The following is a 13,788-nucleotide window of genomic DNA, read 5'->3' as shown; positions in this document are numbered from 1 at the left end:
GTTTCAGTGGAGATTTTGAAATATTGCATATATTTCAAGCAGATGTTGCAAAAGCAGATCTAGACGTTGCGTTGTTGCATTTTGTTGCAAGTGTTTTATCTAGATGAAGTGTTTATCTGGATGTTGCAAGTGTTTAATCTGGATGTTGCGCCTTTAATGAGAGATTTAAATGTCCCATGCAACATGAAACAGATGTTGCGGCGGGTTTTTTTCCTCATTATCAATGGAAGGTTAATAATTTTTTAAATATTTTTTTGATGTTGCAAATGATAATTTTTTATGTTGCAGATGTTTTTTGGAGCGTCCGATGGAAAAGTTTCCATGGACGTCCGGCGCTAACAAGCCCGCTCTTATTTCCCCTCATGGATTCTTCGCTTCCGAACGCTAGGAGAAATGCTATTGCTACATGAGCATGGGTATGCAAGGTCGGTCGAAAACGACGGCATGCTACTCGCGTTCATGGATGGTGCTAAGCTCACAAAGGAGCTCGTGGGAATGAATGATGTCCACACAAGTGTGGCGCGCGGTGAGATCCGGAGGATGATTAGGTGGCACGAGCCACCTGCATTTGTATATAACATGCATGTATATATATTAAAAAATAGATATTAACAACACAAAACAAGTTTTTCAATCTTTTGTGCTCAAAAAATTAGTCAAATGACCCACAACTCCCCCTCCTCCGGGTCCAGTTAGAAGCTTAAACTGCTCCTCCCTCCCCTCAGCCGTACAAACCCGCACCCCTACCCTGCTAGCCCCTACTCCGTTCCCCGTCTGGCCTTGACTCCCGCCGCATCCCTAGCGAATGGCAAACCTTAGCTGAAACGAACCAGATTCCCGTGAGGTGAACCCGACCCCTTATCATCATAATAGTCCCTGGATCAGATGCTATCACATACAGATTCATCATTTCAGGCAATATCATAGTCGTATCACTTAAACAGTACACACAAGAGTATAATTATTACATAAATCCTGGGGATTTAGTACGTTTCTCCCATTACAAGCCCGTTGGGCTAATCCAGAGCAATTCAGAAAGCAGTAGCGGAAACTAGGCTTCTGGGCCTCCTTCTTCGGGACTCCTTCTTCCATAGGCAGACTTGAGCTAGCACGAGCCTTAGTCGTACCATCCATCATCATTGGTGTCGAACTCCTCCCCGAAACCTGCATCTTGCCAAGCTATCCCCAAGGATGGGATATGTTCACGTCACCATCCGTATGAAAGCTTTGAGTGGATGCAACGATATAAAATATAGCCAAGAAAAAGTAAGAGGTTTCCTATTCACAATCAGTATCATGAGTATATACTTATATCATCCATCCTTCCGATATGGACCATCCCGACATCCCGGACTCCCGGATCACTCACACCTTCAGATATCACAACCCACCCAGGCAGTACGAGAACTCCCTCTCCTCGTACCTCAGTTGCACACCGGCAAAAAAAAACACATCTCTAGGGGGAGGTAGAATTTAAGTAACACTACTCTAGCTAGTGAAGCCGGTTCAAGAGTTGAACATGACTGAGTACGGCTATATATATAATTTTACACCCTGCAGTACACCTGGACCCACTCGAATCGTAGTCAGTCAGGAAGACCCTCCAGGACAACGAGACACCGGTTTACTGTAACAAAACTAACGGCTACGACCACCATCCTGCTTTCCCGTGTCTAGGTACGATCTCCCCCGAGAGACCGTCACAGGACTGTGAAGCCTCTCTCTGCTGTATCGAGACTCATGAGGGCCAATACCGCTTCAAGCCAATACTGGCCCTCCCCCTGCACTGATCTCTATCCTCCTGCAGGATTGGTGCCGTGTATAGCTAGCTCAGACCGGATCGTCCCTCATAAAGGGTAAGTGGTGTGCACGCTGACATAGTTTCTTCACCAGGCCCAGCTAACTCGATCCTTACTTGCCCAAATGACCATCTTCGTCACAAGTACGTCTCCGCCGCAACGGTCCGCAAATGGCACCATTACAGTTATAGCCTCTCAAACGCCTCTCTATACTACCATGGATCCCAAGGATCAATTCCCCCAAAGGGAACACATGTACCCGCCATAGGTACTCGCAGGACGTGCCCAACACACGCCACTGACCCTTGATCAACGATCGAATTAAAATGCTCGCTCCCGCGGTATAACGCTATCCACCAACTCATCATATATGGAACTCCACTCATGCCAAGAATATATCACAGTGTCCCATTCACGTATATCACACACAAAACAATATCTCTCAACCATACAATAATGGTAGAGTAGGTGATCAAGGAATAGGTATATAAATAGGTCATGCATGTTCATCTCAACAATAAGTAAAGCGATAACGTATCTAGCATGCAATGTCTATAGAAGATAAGAGCAGAGATGGGTGTGAACTAGGTGGTTCCTCATAGAATTCCTGGGTCTCTTGTTACTCCTGGTCCTCGGTCAGATCCTTGGTGGCGGGTCCTATTCGTAATTTTGTGTAAGTATAGGGGCTGAAGTGCAAATATGAACAAAATTCTCAAATAAGATCAAAATATCACTCAAATCCTATTCAACTGTGTAGATCGTGATTTTAGAAGAATTATGAAACTAGTTTCATAATTTTCGAAGGTCCGGTTGATTTATTATGATTATGAATTTTTGAAGTTAAAAAGGATTTCTGAAATTAATAAATAAATTTCAAAAATCAAAAAAATTAATAACACATGGTAGCCTCTGGGAGTGCCACGTGGCATGCTGACATAAGCATGACGTCATCCAGGGGCTCAAGTTTGCTGACTCCAGCATGGCCCCATGTTGACATCAGCGTTGGCCAGTCAACGTTGACCAGTCAACAGGTCAATAGTCAGGGGTCAAACGGGCTCACGCGTCAGCCTTAGCGTGTCACTGACCAATGGGACCCACGTGTCAGCATTGATTAAACAAAAAAGGAAAAATGATTCGCGGGCTCAAAGTGTCTTCGGGCTCTCTCTCTGTTCCTGGGCCATTTGGGCTGATTCCGGCCCATCTTCTTTTCTCTCTGTTTCTTTTCTTCTCTCGCCTTCTCTTACTAATGTCCCGGGTCCACGTGTCGGCTCTCTCTTCTCTCTCTGACTTCCGGGTCCCACACATCAACGGCTGCGGGATCTCGCGCGGCGGCCTTTTGATCAGGTGTGTCTCTCTCACGTGTGTCCAAGCGTGTGTGTGCGCCAGAGGGTGTGGGTGTTGACTGTGCACAAGGGGCTCGGGAAAATGCCCTAAGGGCCCTGCGCACGACACGCCTGCGACGTCGCGGCGTGGGCGTGGCCACGGTAGGGCAGTGGCGGTGGAACGCATTCGCCCGCCTAGACCCAAAGGCTTGGCCTTTGGCCATGTCGCGTGGTTCTGCGCGCGTGCGTAAACTCAAGAAGGTAGGCCTGCTGTAGCGGCGACGGCGAGGAGGGTCAAAGGCCCCGCCTTGGACCTTTTACGAATAGAGGACTTAATGTATTGAGTTAGGCCCAAAGGGCAATATATAGAGTACAAGAGAGCACCCAAACCCTGAAATAGGAAAAGACTAGACTACCCTTGACTTCTTGACTCTTATACCTTAACACCCCCTCTCAAATGCAACGTGAATGCAATGACGTTGCATTTGGAGAGTTGTTACTAAGCACTAGACTCAACAAAAAGAAAATGATACATCCAAAGTCCGAAATCAAAGATGTCATCGAAGTGTGTGTTGACGGTCCTTAAGTGTTGTTTTCGACCGTCAAATCTTGCAGTTTTTTATCGAAAATAATCACCAAACGTAGATATAGGGCTTACAACTAACCATTTTCATGAGTTTTGGTGAATTATCATCTGCAGGCACCCACATCTGTAAAAGAGGGAAAACACAAGTGAACACGAGAAAAAATGCACAAAAGATCCACACTGAAACATGTCACTTACAAGGAGGCCCCACATGTCAGAGCAAACGGGGGAACCAAGGCAAATGCACCACGGGATCTTGACATGGGCCCACAGATCAGACTCCCCAAGGAAGATAAGGACGAGAGGCGACCAGGTGGGGCCGGCTGACCCCCTGGGTCGGCCAAACCTGGCCGGCCTCCCGTCCAGGTGCCCTTTTACGTGGCGTGCCCCCTACTCTTCCTGATCACCTTCCATATATGCTTTTGGCGGGAACCGACCCTGAAGACTATAAAAGGGGGCTCCCTCCACCTCTCTCTCTCTCTCACACACACCCCATTTCATATGTGAAGGAGAAGAGTAGAGAGGCTCCACCTCTTTGTATCATTAGCCTAGGGAGTGTGTGAGGAAGGAGTACGGAGAAGAGCCAGACTTGTCGGCATCTCTTCGGCTTTGTACCTCTACGGATACGGTACGGTTGGAGTACCTATCCGGGTTCTTCTATTCGGTGAGTTCTAATCAAGTTATTCTTTTGTTCTTATTTGTTCACGGGTTCATCGTCCGTTCTCGTAGCGGATACTCTAGAAGAGGGCCCCTGATAAAGACGAGATAACCCTGCGCAACTCTAGAGTAGTAGTCGAAGGCATAGGCGTGGTGTCTGGGCCTTAGATTACCTTTGTTTGTCTCATGCTCAGCTGGTATTGTGGGGTAGACGGCAAGTGGTGACAGCCCTGTCCGTCTGCTACGAAGACAGTCTGCGTGGTTAGTGCACTCCCCCCCCCGCCTGGGTACGACATAGAGCGATACTGGAGGTCCCTGGCAAACCAGGGTCAGACCGGTGCCTGGAGTGAGCGAGTGAAAACATTAGTGTATCTTCCCTTGAACCCATCCTTAGATCAGAACCACACTACCCTAAGGTCTCTCTATCTCTTATCTTCTTTGGGGTAATCTAGTTAGAAGACAGTTACACATCCGTTCCTCGTGGAAAATACGATACCCTGAATACTCCCGGGTGAAGTGCTACAACGGTATTTCCGTGCGCTTGCGAACTTCTCTATAAGAGTTAAGAAATACCAACAAGCATTTCTGGCGCCGTTGCCGAGGAACGGTTGCCGTAGTTGTCCTCGAACCTAGTTGCTCGTGTGTCTTTTCTTTCATCCTTTCTTTTCTTTTTATCCTTATTCCATGGACACCCTTTCTATCCACCAACTCTCTGCTCCCTCGGGCGAGTTCTTAGAGCCACCACAATCATCCAAACCAATCACAGCTTCAGGCTTTGAACTCCGCCCTGGCTTCATAGCTATGGTCCAGGAACAACCCTTCTCAGGATATGAGCTAGAAAATCCCTACCATTACCAATGAGAGTTCGAGCAAATGTGCTCTTGCTTGTCCATTGCAGGCATGGCACAAGAAACACTTCGGTGGAAGTTATTTCCTTTCGCCCTTACTGAGAAAGCGAAACAATGGTACACCCATAACATAGGAAAGGTAAATGGAGAATGGGAGGAATTGCGGAACAGGTTATGTCTCGCATTCTTCCCTATTTCTCGCATCGCTTCCCTGCGTAAAGAAATCCTCGACTTTCGTCAGGATGAGAAGGAGACCCTTGGGATAGCCTGGGCTAGATTCTCTCAACTCACACATGCCAGCCCAGACCTGTCCCAGTAATACAACTTTCAAGCCAAGAGGAAGTTTCGATAGCCGAGCCCGTTCACTCCTTAGTAACCCATGACGAATCGCCGGCCGAGCCTTCCCCTGAACTAGAAGACCTGGAGGAGGAAGAAATCCTACCTCCAGAATTACCGTTTAATATTGAGGAGGATATATTCTATGACTATGGAAATACCACATTATATCCCCTCCAAAAAAGGCCTCCAGTCCCTTTAGACCCTCCAAGCAGTCTCGATAAGGCTTCCCTTAAAGAGACCGTGAAAAGGGTAGCTGCTATCATGAATAGCGAATGGATACAAGAAGAGGAGACTTCATCTGAAATAATTCAATTTCATGCCCCCTCCTTGACCATTCCATGCTTTGTAAAAGGGGCTGCAGTCACAGCCTTTTATAATCCCATAGTTGGAGTAAACATCATTTCAGCCTTGTTCGCTTCCGATTACTCGGGCGAAAAGCACGTTACTCCAACCACAAAGTCCCTTAGAATTGGACCGAACTCCATTATAAAAGGGATTGGGATTATGCAAGATGTGCCAGTCTGGCACATGAAAACGGAGATCGCTCTAGACTTTCATATCTTCGAAGTCCAAGACTTCGACATCTTGATAGGGCATCCCGTAGAAAAACTTTTCCTAGATGTTTCTACTCTAGGAAGGTTAGACGTGTCTCTTGGGGGAAAAGCCTACTCCTTACCTATCGACCCAGCCAAGATCTCCATGGCTGAATCTATTCCCCAAGAAGAACCAATTGAGGAAGTGTTGGCAGTCATGCCAGAAGATGACTCTAAGCCCTCCTTAGAACGAGATGATGAACTCTTCATCCAAGAAGAGGACGACTTAGAGGAAAAACTCGAACTGCCCATTCACGAGAAGCCGACACAACCTCCAATAGAACTAAAAGTCCTTCCCGACGGTCTTCGCTATACTTTCCTCAATGGGGACACACAGACTCCTGTCATCATTAGTAGTCACCTTTCCGACGAGGAGACGGCTAAACTCTTAGCCATATTAGAAAAGCATAGATCCGTCTTTGACTATTCACTCGAGGACCTAGAAGGGATCAGTCCTACCCTCTGCACTCATCGTATCCCTATCGACTCTACCTGCACACCTTCTAGGGAGCCTCAGCGTAGGCTAAACAACACGATGAGAGATGTCGTTAAGAAAGAGGTCCTTAAGTTCTTTCACGCCGGGATCATTTATCCCGTGCCACATAGCGAGTGGGTAAGCCCGGTACAAGTTGTACCAAAGAAGGAAGGTATGACGATCATTCAGAACAGCAAGAACGAACTCATACCTCAAAGACCTGTCACGGGATGGAGGATGTGCATAGACTATCGGAAACTTAACTCGGCCACGAAGAAAGACCACTTTCCGCTGCCCTTCATTGACGAAATGTTAGAGCGGTTGGCCAAGCATTCTTTCTTCTGTTTCCTTGATGGGTATTCCAGTTATCACCAAATTCCCATCCACCCTGATGATCAAAGCAAGACCACGTTTACTTGCCCATACGGAACCTATGCTTATCGCAGGATGTCTTTCGGGCTTTGTAACGCTCTCGCATCGTTTCAGTGGTGCATGATGTCTATCTTTTCAGACATGATCGAGGAAATCATGGAAGTTTTCATGGACAACTTCTCCGTCTATGGGAAAACTTTTGATCGTTGTCTTGAGAATTTAGATAGGGTCTTGCAGCGATGCCAAGAAAAGAACCTGGTGCTAAATTGGGGAAAATGTCATTTCATGGTCCGCGAAGGCATCGTCCTTGGACACCTTGTGTCCGAGAGGGGGATTGAGGTGGACAAAGCAAAAATCGACGTTATAGAACGTCTCCCACCTCCAATTAACGTCAAGGGGATCCGTAGCTTCTTAGGTCATGCGGGGTTCTATCGCCGTTTTATTAAAGACTTCTCTCATATCGCTAGACCCCTTACAAACCTCTTAGCTAAGGATGCACCCTTCAAATTCACGAATGAGTGCCTTCGCGCCTTTGAAATCCTAAAAAAGGCACTCATCTCAGCTCCAATCATCCAACCCCCAGATTGGAGTCTCCCATTCGAAATAATGTGTGATGTTAGCGACTATGCTATTGGTGCGGTCTTAGGCCAAACCAAAGATAAGAAGCATCATGCAATTGCCTATGCTAGCAAAACTCTGACAGGAGCACAATTAAATTATGCCACTACTGAAAAAGAGCTCCTTGCAGTTGTTTTTGCTATTGATAAGTTTAGATCTTACTTGGTTGGAGCAAAAGTTATTGTTTATACTGACCATGCATCTTTAAAATATTTGCTCACCAAGAAAGATGCTAAGCCCTGTTTGATTCGATGGATTCTCTTACTCCAAGAATTTGACCTTGAAATAAAAGATAAAAAGGGAGTAGAGAATACTGTAGCCGATCATTTGTCGCGTATGCAACTTACTAACCTGCAGGAACCACCAATCAATGACTTCCTACGCGATGACATGCTGCTCAAGGTGACAGACTCCAACCCATGGTATGCAAACATTGTGAATTTCATGGTTGCAGGTTATGTACCACCTGGGGAAAACAAGAAAAAGCTGATCTTCGAGAGCAGACGTCACCTTTGGGATCCACCGTACCTGTACAGGGTGTGTACAAATGGATTATTGAGGAGATGTGTCCCTACAGCAGAAGGGGTACAGATCATAGAGAAATGCCATACTGCAGCGTATGGAGGCCACTTTAGAGCTTTCAGAACACAAGCAAAAATTTGGCAAAGTGGTTTCTTCTGGCCCACAATGTATGAAGACACCAGAGAATTTATTCGAAGGTGCCGAAGATGCCAGTTGCAGGGAGGCATCACTGCTCGCAATGCAATGCCCCCCCACATACAATCTCCCAGTTGAACTGTTCGATGTCTGGGGTATTGACTTCATGGGGCCATTCCTAAAGTCCCATGATTGCGAGTACATCTTGGTTGCTGTGGACTACGTCTCCAAATGGGTGGAGGCATTACCCTGTCGAGCTGCAGATGCCAAGCATGCGAGGAAGATGTTTCATAAAATCATCTTCCCTCGTTTCGGAACACCAAGGATGGTTATAAGTGACGGGGGGTCCCATTTCATTGACAAGACCTTCCGCCGCTTCCTAAAAGAACTCGGCGCAAGACACAACATCGCTACACCCTACCACCCTCAGACCAGTGGACAGGTAGAAACTTCTAACAAGCAAATCAAGAGTATTCTACAGAAAACGGTGAACAAGATGGGTAAAGGATGGAAGAATATGCTACCTGATGCACTTTGGGCATACAAAACAGCATATAAGACCCCCATCGGCATGTCACCATATCAACTAGTCTACGGGAAGACGTGTCATCTCCTAGTTGAGCTTGAGCATAGGGCCCACTGGGCCATTAAGAAATGGAATACGGACTACAAACTCGCTGGGAGGAATAGACAAATGCAGCTGGCAGAGCTAGAGGAATGGAGAGAGAAGGCGTACCATAGTGCCAAGATATACAAGGACCGTACCAAAAGATGGCACGACAAGAGGATGAAGACCAAGGAGCTCAAGCCAGGTGACAAGGTATTAATGTTTAATTCCAGGGTAAAACTCTTTGGAGAAGGAAAACTTCGCAGCAAATGGTGTGGCGGAACCACCCAAAACTACTGGGCCCGGGTGCACTGATCGTTGTTGCTAAGCAACTCTGACCCAAATTGGCACTCACCGGTAGTTCCTCGAGTGAAGCCTCGATAAAAGCCACGCTATTCCAGGATCAGCAGACAACACTCACACGAAGGTGAGCCCAGAGATTACAACACAGAATATTTCATACATCTCAGAGTGATTGCAGCTGAAAGGAAATTTATTACAAACCATGTTCAGAGTAGCAAAGTACTACGGAGTTCCAACTACTCAATTATTCAAGTCTCATGTTCAGCGGAAGCAGTAAAAGATAACTAGCGAGATATAGTGACGCATCGATAAGGCCCGTACGAATGCGTCACTCAGCGGGAGGGCGATTAGCACCAGCTGAAGGGCCATCCCACTCAACAGACCAACCCGGAGGCAAGGTACAAGGCCAAGTAAGACTTGCAAACAGATCTTCAAAGTTAGTACCTGAAAAACAGTGCCACAAGCAAGGCTGAGTATACTAATACTCAGCAAGACTGACCCGTCTCCGGATATAACATAGTCCGACAACTAGACATGCAAGGCTTTTTGGTTGGTGGGGTTTGCTTGCCAAAAAAAATGCCGCTAAGTGTTGATCCTTACTTTCAGGTTTTACTTATACGGATTCTAGTGGGATTAACCATTCTAAATTTGCAACTCACTCTACACAATCATGGTAGAGCAATCATTTAATCAACCAGCAGTATTATCATCATCATGTTCCACTTGTTACTCTATGTGACCGAAATCATTAATCAATCTCATGCCGTGAGAGGCGGACGATTCCGAAACTAATTTCAACCTGGCCAGGGGGACCTAGACCACACGTATGGGAACCAAGTCACCCACACAACATTTCCCCTTTCTTTCCAGTCCGTGGATCCGGCACACCCTCCCCGACTACAGAGTCTGACCACTCTGTACCCGTACGTCGCGACATAAAAATAAACCCTACTTCTACCAGGAGGGTGCGAGATCGTTCCACTCGCCGGTCCAATCAGGTACTTCAGCTTACCGATTACCATATTTCTCGATATGTGGCTAGTACTTTCAAACGCTTAACGAAATGAGCCACACACCGCGACCTTAGCCATTTTTGACTACACCAGCGGGGTATCACAACTACACAACCCCGCCCGTTGTCCTTACATTTCAACAGGAATTAAAGTCAGTACAATTCCTATTTGCTCGCGAGAGTCAGGGAACCACTCGACTTCTACCGTACCTATTTAGCATGGCAACTAGTCGATAAAAAGATCCGGTATCAAATATAGGTTCCTAGGGATCATGCATCTAAGGTTTTCGATCAACGCCTAGAAAACTTAAATGCAGAAAACAAAATATTACAATACATTAATAAATAGATAGCTGAATGATAATTCGGAAAATAGTGGGATTATGCTCCGGGGCTTGCCTTCTTGGGCACTGTCAGGCAGAAAAGCTTCTGGGGCTTGGCCCAGGTCTTGAGACAAGTTAGTACAGTTCAAGGAGACCTCCTGATCCACACGAGAGTCCGCGGGCACCAACTCGTAGTCACCATCCGCGAGATTAACCGTTTCTATATGCAATGCAAGTTTATGAGTTATTCATGGATAACAATTTCTTTCCTTCACGATAAAGTTGTAGTCCAACGAAAGTTAATTTAGTGACGATTTCACATTTCATTGCATGGGCAATCGTTTATAGAGTAGTAAACATAACTATGTTTATTCATGAATGAGTGGGGGTTTTAGTTTTCTTTTTTTTTCAATTTCAACACATCGCATGCTTCCCTTATTTCTTATCAACACAACTACTAAAGAGCTAGTGATGAAACACTAAAGTAACTCAGATCCAAACTTGAGCATACTCTAAACAAGATTATGCCAGTATTGCATATGAACTTTTTATTACAGGTAGAGCATACTCTAAACAAGATTATGCCCAGAAATAACGATCAGAAACATTGTAGATTACTCAGAACAAAAATAGTAAACCTAGCCCTAAGATGCTAAGCATGATTATTCGACAAAGCAAAACTCAGTATCTGCAGCACAAAATTTTTAGACAGGAACACAAAGCTAAAAAGAGACTCCAGAAATAAATATAGGTTTTTCTGAGCATAAGAACTATATATGAGGAATTAAGTTGATTACACAAGCATAAATCATGGTATATAGCAAATGAACTCTAATAAATCTGAAATTTAGGTATTAACAGTGTTTTAGTTTTACATGTACGCAGTAAAAATTTCAGAGCAAGTTCATGTGCATATTTTCCAGAATTAAATCGAGAAAGCTAACAACAGATTAGAGAATCTTGATTGTTCCAAAATGATACTGCTTTGGTTGGGTGCCATCTTTTTAATGTGATCTTACAATTCCATTAGTGATAACATATCCAAAAATCAAGGTCATTTGATGGGCAGAACTTCATGAACATGCATAAGGTGGTTTTCTTATTCTTTTCCCTAGATTAATTTCGGTTGAGTTTCTGCAAATGTGAATGTTACAAAACATGTAGATCTTGTTACAAATAATCCAGATCAGTTGAGTTTGCATTTTTCCGATTTTTCTGTGATTTATTTTGCATTTTAGGAGTTCACTGGTATACACTGAAAAACTTGCAGAAACACCCTTGAACGAAGAAAAGTATTTACAACCGGGTCCTTCGCCGGCCTTCTCCGCCGTGGCATCTTGCCGGTGGTGTTCTGCAGTGCAGGGCTTACCGGGGCTGCCACGGGGAGGCACGTGGGAGAGAAAGGATCGAGGAACACCTACCCTGGTCGACGTTCGAGCGTCTGGTGCACGGGTTCGAGCTCGTCGGTGTCAATGGCGGGGTGGTTGTTCGGTTCGCCGGCGCTGGAGGTGAAGGAGGGCTCGGGGTAGGGGAACAGGGAGCGCACGAGCACGGCGTGAGCTCGTGGATGCTTCTGGGGTAGCTGTTGTGCTCGATCTCCCTCGGAGCTGGCCGGTCCGCGGTGAGCCTGAGCTCGCTGGCGGCGGCGCAAAAGGGGAACGGCGTCGGGAGGAGGTTTGGGGTCGATTCCGCACGCGTGGAGCTTAACTAGGAGGTGGCGAAGCTGTTGCGGGGGTCGGAGGGGGCAATGTGGGGCTGGGCTAGCCGGTCCGCAAGAGCTGGATCTCGGCGGCCATGGCGGAGCGGCGGGAGGAGGAAGAAGGGGAAGAAGGGGCGCGACTGTGGAGTTCTGGGGGTCTTTATAGGCCAAGGAGCTCCTGGGTGAGGAATGTAGTGACTGGGGGCGGTCGATTTGGCCCTGGGCGACTCGACGGCGAGCGGGCGGAGGAGGCAGCGGCGCTGCGCCGGCCGGGGGTGTCGTGGCGGCTCGGGAAGAGGTCTGAGACGCGTGTGCGCGCGAGGAGGTGCCAAGGGGCAGCCAGGTGGCGCTGAGAGACTCACCTGGGTCCATTTGGCCGCGGGCGCGCGGTGGACGAAGTCCACCGGCGGCGTACGGCGGGCGGCGGGAAAACAGAGCACCGGGAGAGAGAGAGGTGAAGGTGAGGGCCTATTTGGGATTTCTGAAATTCCAGGGACCTTTCGGTAAACAAAAATTTTCTCCTATTTGGAGGGCTCAAATGGAAAAGTGTTGAATACCACTTTTGCATAACTTTTCAAGATCTACAACTTTTGTGTTATGCAAATTTTCATTTGAACCCCACATTTTGAACTATTGGTACATTTGCATATTTGCACAAAAGGACTTTAGTTTTATTCAGTTTTTGACTTGAATTTGGCTGAAGTTCAATTGAGCACATGTCAATTGAAACACCTCTCATGAGCCAACAAAAATTTTGTGCACATTTTTGAATTAAATTTTGAGTAGCTTTTCACTCCTTTTTCTTTTTCCTTTAATTTCTTTTGTATGATTTGTCTTTTATTTGATCCTTTCTCTTTGAATTAATTTCTCAAATTTTTCTTCTAACTTTAACTAAGGTACATTGATTGTATTTAAATGTGCTAACACTTGAGGTGTCACAACCTACTCCCCTTAAAAAGAATCTCGTCCCGAGATTGGATGATTGAATTGAGGTGGGGAAAATGATATACCTGAGGTAGAGCTAAGGAAACCCGGATAATGTCGATTAAGATAATCCTCCGTCTCCCAGGTGGCTTCTTCTTCAGTGTGATGAGACCACTGAATTTTATACATTTTTACCACCTTTCGACGAGTACCTCTCTCTTTTTGATCCAGAATTCTGAGTGGATATTCGGTATATGAGAGATCGGGCTCCACTAGAATTTCCTGTTGATCAATGATTTTCGTAGGAACTCGAACACATTTCTTGAGTTGGGATATGTGGAAAACATTATGGATGGCGGCGAGTCGTGAAGGAAGTCGCAAATGATAAGCCACGGGTCCACATTCTTCAATGATTTCATACGGCCCGACATAGCGAGGGGCGAGCTTACCCCTGACTCCGAAACGTTGAACGCCTCGAGTTGGAGACACTCGTAAATAGACGTGGTTACCAACCATGAACTTCAAAGGATCCCTTCTTTTATCGAAATAACTCTTTTGCCGAGACTGGGCTGCTCGGAGATTAGCTTGTACTATTTTTACTTTCTCCTCAGCCTCGACCACTAATTCGGGTCCAAATATTTGACGTTCCCCAGT

Source organism: Panicum virgatum, chromosome 3N (assembly GCF_016808335.1).
Source record: "Panicum virgatum strain AP13 chromosome 3N, P.virgatum_v5, whole genome shotgun sequence".
Lineage (NCBI taxonomy): Eukaryota > Viridiplantae > Streptophyta > Magnoliopsida > Poales > Poaceae > Panicum > Panicum virgatum.
The sequence above is the reverse complement of the archived record's forward strand: the minus strand, read 5'-3'. Positions refer to the sequence as shown.